Consider the following 8254-nt stretch of genomic DNA (forward strand, 5'->3'; position numbering starts at 1 on the left):
AGTCCACATCAACGGGACGGACCGACCTAGCCAACTTAGACCATGCCTGGGCTGGTTAAGAGTATTTTGAGTATTGGATATTTCAATGTGGTAATATGGTGGCAGCATGGAGGGGAGTGTCTCCAGGACGCTGGTTTCACTGTTAAGCCTTCATGAGGTGTCGTAGGCCTAACTTAACGAAACATCGGTGAATGAGGGTGCCCACTTGATAACCCCAATGACATGCCGCATACTATATAGGCTACTGCTGTTGGATAGGCCATTTGCATTGTGCTTGTGACCATTTGTTGGCGGATTTGTGGGTAGTGTGCTTTTTAAAGTTAAACGTGAGCAGGGGCTTCTGAATGTGTTTTTTTACCTTGGATTTTGGCACAAGGGATTTTAACATCTAATCCTGTGTATTAATGTAAAAAAAAAGTGGATAAAATGAGATGAAGACAACTTACATTCACATGTAATATGAGACTGTTCTGGACACGAGATAAAGACATCGGAGAGGTTCCTCTGTCCAGCAGACTGCCTGGTGTGGTCCAGGGCAATAGGTCCTGGGCAGGCTATTGATAAAGTCATTTATAGCACACTAGAGAGAGGAGATGCAATTAATCAGGCCAAGCAGACGCAATCTTTAGGGAAGGAGCACTCATATTGATGCGCCTGTGTCTGTGTGACAAACAGCGCTGGCCATATGAGTGAGGAGCTACTGGGAGCCATTTGTCTTGAGCTCTGCATGTGTGATGAGTGTCACAGTGTCACAGACCTGCAGAGAGATACAGTCATGCGGAGATGTAGCTGCATGTATGCTACAGGGAAAGGTGTGTACGTTTGTGTGTATATGGGAAAGCTCTGTATGTGTGTGTGAATGTGTGTGTGTGTGTGTGTGTGTGAGAGAGAGAGTGTGTGTGTCTATGTTTTTTCCCCTTTTTCAGTGAGTGAGGTAGGCTGGGACACGCTGTGTACCACATGCCAACGACAACAATTACACAGCAGAACACAAGGCATGGTGCGTGAAATTCAATCTTGTATTTTCACACTCACACACACATATTTTATGCTTTCAAAATACACACACACACACACACAGAGAGAGAGAGAGAGAGAGACACACACACAACTGCATAGTTCTATGAAAAACGTATTTAACAGTAATGTATGTAACAGTAGCCACTGCACAGATTTGTATCCACACTTTGACATGCTGAACTGGGAAGACAACATGGATGGATGGAAGGGAGTGGTGACATGGTGAGTGTCAGACACTCAGAGGGGTAGTTTATTGGCTGCCAGCGTGAAGGGGTGGGGTTGATTGACAGCCAGCGTGAGCTGAGTGGTGAACTGGTGTCAGACAAGAGAGACGTATTAGAAGGAGGTGCTGGGGCGCCACTGGAAAGATACACACACACATACACATACATGCTCAGTTGCTGAGCAAAATTCTCTGTTGTTGTCCCAGACTGGTGTGTGTGTGTGTTCACACGTTTGTGTGCATGGCTGTGTGACAGAGTCATGGCTGACTCATCCCTCTGAGATGTCATTCATATTGCGTGTGTGATATCACACCGCTGTGTGTGTATGTGTGTGTGTGTGTGCATAAAGCTGAGAACCTCACATCCGTCACATACACACACACACACACACACACACTCACTCACTCACTCACTCACCCTCTCACTCACGCACTCACTCACACACACACACATACACACACAGACACACACACACACACAGCTGTGACTTATCCTCCTGTCTCTCAGTGAACACACACTGAATCTTAAATGTCAACTTCCCTGTACAGTCGCTTCGCAAATCTCATTGACATTTTTTTTCACCCCACCCCCTCTGCCCACCTGCCCCCATCATATTGAAGGAAACAGGTGGCAGAGCACAGTGTTAGCAGCCTAGTGTAGGATCAACATTGTGTTACAGATCTTTGATACATTCTATTAATCCTCCTTTCATATCCTCTAATTGAGAAACACACCCACACTGTTCTAGGCGTAAAAGCAATTGGAAAACCCATTTTCTGCATTTTGCTAAAAAACAAAGTGCCTTGAGTGAACTTGAGTCTCCATTCCGTTAGCTCTCATTCATCATGGCTTGGTACAAAGCAATGTTTCCTACACATGTTAAATAGGTTTTCTTGTCAGCACATTTTATAATTTACAGAGTAACTGAGTCTGTGTAGCATTTTGAAACTTTTATAACCGTGAACAAGTTTGATATGAAAACAAGTCAGCACACACAAAATACTGACTCTGGTTCATATTTTGTGGCAGATCAAATGAATAAAAGTGTCTTATGCTTGACAAGAGTTACAATCTAGAGTAGAACGAAGCTGCCGACAAAGAAGAATTACAGAGCACCCACTGTGCTGCACTGTGCTCCCTCGGGAGCATTAGGAAGTCTGATTACTCTACAAACACACACACACACACTGAGGGGAGAGTGAGAGAGAGAATTCCAGAACCTTTCCTTTCTCTCGACTCCACACATAGTGAAAATGTTTGCAAACATAGCAAACATAAAGTATCTCAAAAAAACTGATGGATACTGAGCAAATGTATATCATCGATCCCCATTAATGTGACCGTTTCATTTGTGTATTCTTTTTGCTCTAAACATAATTACTGGATGCATGAAAACAGAAATGAAAGAGGTTTGTACCGTTTAAGTACAAAATAATGAAGCAAATGCGGGTGTCCAATCAAACACTTGTATATTGAGGGCTGCCAGGCCAATACTCTCACCTAGCTAATGATGTTTGCAACCCACAGGATCTATTGATTCCACGGGATCAATTCCACACAAGCGGATATCCTTTTAGTCTTAACAAACAAACAGCGAGCAAATGAATGGACAGCCTGCGGAACCCCATTATCCATATCAGAGTCCATTCATCAGCTTCCGGATCTTTGCCTTTGCTTTGGGCTTGCATTTGTGACGTGTCGTTTACAACCTTCTGATCTACTCTCTCTCTCTCTCTGGGTTTACATCACGGGTTAATGAGCCAAACAGGGAGCTGGAAAAGTAGCGCGGCTGCACGGATCTGCCTGATGATTGCCGGCCCCTGATTAAGAGCGATCAAATGCCTATCCACGGAAAATCCTGTTACAGGCCGAGACGCTGCTTTGAAAAGCGAGTTAGCGACGTGGATTAATACAGTCATGTCTGCACAACTGCAGATTATTAAATTACATTGCATACAAGATCTTGGTAAAGCAAATTTCCATTCAATTAAGCAATATCAGATTAGGGTGTCAGACAAAAGATAGTCACAAAGTAGACCTAGATGATGGTGACATGATTCTTCAAAAGAAAGAAGGCATATTGGATTCTCATGAAAGTTAAATTACTGTAAAGGAAAAACTTGAATAGGAAGGTGGACAAAGAAAATCATTGTTTCCTATGCAAATGACTATGAGACATTGACTGTTTCCAAACCCAGAGGCATTGGCAGACATCTCTGCTGTTTTTCCTCCATTGAGGATATGGTCTATCAGTTCTTATTGAGTTATTTGTCCAGGGGACTTCCACCACCATCTGGGGAGCAGTAATATGACATTACCCTGCTAAGGGTTTCATCATGGCTTGGCCACAATTGTAAGGCATCATGCTGGCTTTAACAAGGTTTCTCTATCATGTTTCTGTCATGACAGTCAGAGTTCAGATGCACACACACACACACACACAAACACACACACACACACACACACACACACACACACACACACACACACACACACACACACACTCACACTCACAGTAATGGATGACATTTACCAAATATAAATACAATTCCAAGACACATGCTGTTACAGTTCCAATGCCACAGGAAATCATTGAACTAAACACGTGTGTCGTTGAAACGGAAAAAGGATGCATTAATATGAATATAACGTTTCAAACTACAGTAAAAGGCAGTGATCTTTTGATGTGCGTTCAATTACCGGTGCTGCTGATGACCCAAATATAAAAGGCATCAGATGATAATAAGGCCCAAGCCCATCCCTTTGATCCCAGCGTCTGAAGTGTAAGGAGCCTGCTAGAGGAATGCGTAATTTGCCTTAGTGTAAACAAACAAAACAACACTGTAAACAATATTACAATATTATGTAACATCCGCATTCACACACATGTGCAAACACTTGTATATTACACAATAAATGTGCACAAGATGTGCACAAAATCAACTTTAATAACAACTCTTATATGCAAAGCTGCTCATAAGTTGGATGATAGTTTTTCACAGAGTGCACATTGTCTGGAGCCATTAGTAACGTCTACACATTTGGAACCATTGAGAGGAAATTATGAAACTACTGAGAGCTGGTCCGTCTAATGCAAAACAATCATGATCTTTCTCTGAATTCTCTAGACAATTAATGCACCTTTTCCTGTCCAGACCATTTCTGTTTCCAAACAACCCTTAATTCATATAAAAATATATGACTATGGTCATCACAAAGATGAGGTGTTCAATATGGCCACACAAAACTCAGTTATTAAGACATAACTGTATTATAATCATCCCTTCCATCTTATCCAGTGTGCTTATTTCAACATTTCTGTGTGACGTAACACCTCTGAATCACAGTGCCCAGTGGGTTCTTCTATGCCACCTGCCATTTTCATTTTCAAATGAAATGTCACCTTTATAACGTTGACAGGGACTGGGCCTCTTTTATGAGCGCTGGCATCCATTATATGTGGGGACTGAGAGAAGTGGAGAGGAGGAGAGAGGAGAGGAGAGAAGTGGAGGAGAGGAGTGGAGTGGAGGAGAGGAGAGAAGTGGAGGAGAGGAGAGAAGTGGAGGAGAGGAGTGGAGGAGAGGACCGGAGGAACGGGTGGAGGAAAGGAGCGGAGGAGAGGAGTGGAGATGAGGAGAGGAGTGGAGGAGAGGAGGAGAGGAGTGGAGGAGAGGAGAGAAGTGGAGGAGAGGAGTGGAGGAAAGGAGAGAAGTGGAGGAGAGAAGTGGAGGAAAGGAGTAGAGTGGAGGAGAGGAGTGGAGGAGAGGACTGGAGGAAAGGAGTGGAGGAAAGGAGCGGAGGAGAGGAGTGGAGGAGAGGAGTGGAGGAGAATGGAGGAGAGGAGTGGAGGGGAGGAGAGGAGCAGAGAAGAGTGGAGGAGAGGAGTGGAGGAGAGGAGTGGTGGAGAGGAGTGGAGGGGAGGAGTGGAGGGGAGGAGAGGAGTGGAGGAGAGGAGCAGAGAAGAGTGGAGGAGAGTGGAGGAGAGGAGTGGAGGAGAGTGGAGGGGAGGAGTGGAGGGGAGTGGAGGGTAGGAGCGGAGGAGAGGAGCAGAGGAGAGGAGTGGAGGAGTGGAGGGTGTGATAAAGAGATGAGGAAAAGTAGAGCAATGGAGTGAGAAGGTGTCGCCTCTTACCGCACAGCCACTGGAAAGATAGATGAGTTGGGTGGAACAAGAACATAATGGCAAACTCACAGTGAGAACATGCCCTTCAGCAACAGCTTGTCCAACTGAGGCGGTCAAAGAAGCATGTACAGCGGTCAGCAGTTTTTTGCCGATATTATAAATTGCACATTTGAAATGGTTAGTAATGACCCATGTAATGATTAGTCATAATGAGTTCCTTCACATCATCTAACTTCACTGGTGCGGCAGAGGGCAGTTCCCAACTCCATCTGAATTGACTGGGCCTCTGTGTGATCAGGGCCAAATTGATCCATATTTTATCCTTCTGTCTCCGGTTGAGTGTAGGGGCAAAGGAATAGCACTCATTCACTTGTGCTAACCTCCACAGAACCAATGAAAATCTGACTTTAAATTTGCTTCTAAGCCAGGGAAACACAGTGATGTAAAAACTGAAACTAATAACATAAAGACCAAACCATATTTAAATGATAATTCATAAGGTTGTGAAACATTTGTGTTATAGAATACATCAAAGGAAATGGGTGGTGGTTTGGGTGTATCACTGCCATTGCTGTTGTAAGTATCCTGAATAAACTATATGCTCTTCCAGACACTTTATCGGTTAAGAATTGAGAATGCATGACTTGTTTCATAAAACAGTGTATAACAATATTTCCAATTTCATAAAAAAACAGCAATAACAAATTGCTCTTCTTAGAGGTAAGTTGACAATGAAACACATCCCCATTTTGCTTACCATAAACACACACACACAAGCACAAACAAAATGCAGAAAAGCAATTGTTTTGGTAAGCTGAAATATTTTGTTTCTGTCAGTGGAAATTAATAACAATGTGGAATAAATACATCATGAATTCTGAATACGTCAGCAAATTTGGAAATTGGGGATTTTTAAGAATTTTTAAACAATTGTTAGAACAATTGAATCTTACTGTCCTGAATAGTTTATGAGCAGTTTCATAAATATTTACAAAGTTGTTTTATGGCTGTTTGGCAAACCTATGAATATTTTCCTTTACACCTCTTCTATATAATATCTATCTATATCTATCCACTTGGGTGAATAAGACTTATGTACTGTACGTACAAAGAGATAATCATATAACCCCCTTCATTGAGAGGTTCAGAGTGACATTTTTCAGCAACTCTCCAGCTGAAAGCCGTGGCCACTGACTGGGATCTCTGTGCGTCTGTCTGTATGTGGTGCATTAGCTCAGCTAAATTGAACATCCTGTCATTAACTCCCAGCCTCTCCGTCCTCTGTGGCTCCAGAGCCGGCCTGCCGGCGACGGCACCTCCTCGGCTCTCCAGAAGACTTCAAAGCGAAGCCCACTAGTGCAGCCCATCACAGTGACTGACCACAGGAGCCGGGGCAGGGGGCAGGTGGGGAGAGTGAAGCAGGGGGGTGGACTCCTGGGCCAGCTTCTCCTGGAACAAACGGAGGGAGTGAAAAACATGAGGAAAAAAATAAAGGAAGGTAGGATGACAGGAGAGGATAGGGAGGAAGAAATGATGCCTAGAGCATCCATGCTGAATATAGACACAAGAAAGAGGAAGAGAGAGAGAGAGATGGAAGAGGAGGAGGGGGTCTAGAGATGTCATGCAGACAAGGGTTAGAGTAGGGAGGGGAGAGAGAGAGACAAGAGACTTGGTGAGGAGCACTCAAACAGACAGCGGGGGTTTGAGCCTAAATAATGAACACAGCTACAACGAGACTCTGCATGATGTCACATCCTGCAGCACACCCACACACACACACACACATGCACACGCACACACACACACACACACACACACTCAAACGCTCTTCTTTTCTGTCCCCAGGATCTTGACAGCAACTCAGCTCTGCTGTATGATATGCAGCAGACACAGAAAGCGCCAGGTCTGCTAATTAGGGCCAGGAGTGGGGGAGAATGAGTTGGAGAAGGAATAAAGAGTGATGAGGAAAGGGTTGGTACCACTGACGGAACTCATGCAAAGACTGATGAGTCTGTCTCACCAGTGCAGCGGCTAACATATGGAGCGAATTCTTCACTTGAACGTGTTACTGTATGTCTGCATTATATGATACATGGCTTTATGGCACGTACTGTAATATACTGTCTGTTACCTATACTATCAATCATAATTAATCCTTTTTAAATAGACGACTGTGTATCTTTTCTATTTTTATCTTTCTATCTAATTGTTCTAGCATCGCGTTCAGTTTCTAGTCTGCACTTGTCTTTTCTGTACATAGAGAATTGTTTTCCTAATGGAAAGTTCTGCTCTGATGTAGTGAGACCAGTAACTGTAATACCTACCAGCAGTTATGCTTCAGCCAGACAAACTGATACAACACAAGTGAAAAAGGTTTGAGGCTTACCGTGCAGTCTCTTTTTGGGGAGCATAAAGATCTTCTATCAACTTTTAAGGCAACCCTCTCTCACACACATGCACACAAACGAGAGAGCGATATTGGTTTAGAGGTGTTACGTTACACTGTCAGGCTGTGGTTTGATTGAAAGATGAAAGATTGAAAGTGAAAGATGAAAGCAGCTGTCTTGGGCGAGTTGTGTAAGCAGACGTGTGTAAAGTTTATGGTTTATGTACATACACACACACACACACATACACACACACACACACACACACACACACACACACATACATACACACACACACACATATGCAAATCAATACCACCTGTTCATATGTTCATATTACTATGAATTTAAAGTAACATGGAAAGGGACGTGCTATTCCTTTCCACCAATCGTCTCTATGGCTTCTGTTAAAGAGTGAGGACACATGGTGCTATAGTCTCCCTTCAGGTCCACTTCCTCCCAGCAATCTTTTCTCCCTAGCCCTCTTTTGCTTACATTCA

Source organism: Alosa pseudoharengus, unplaced genomic scaffold (assembly GCF_046254945.1).
Source record: "Alosa pseudoharengus isolate Yale_2024_CS ecotype anadromous, Long Island Sound unplaced genomic scaffold, YU_APseudo_1.1 YU_APseudo_1.1_scf_23, whole genome shotgun sequence".
Taxonomy (NCBI): Eukaryota; Metazoa; Chordata; class Actinopteri; order Clupeiformes; family Clupeidae; genus Alosa; species Alosa pseudoharengus.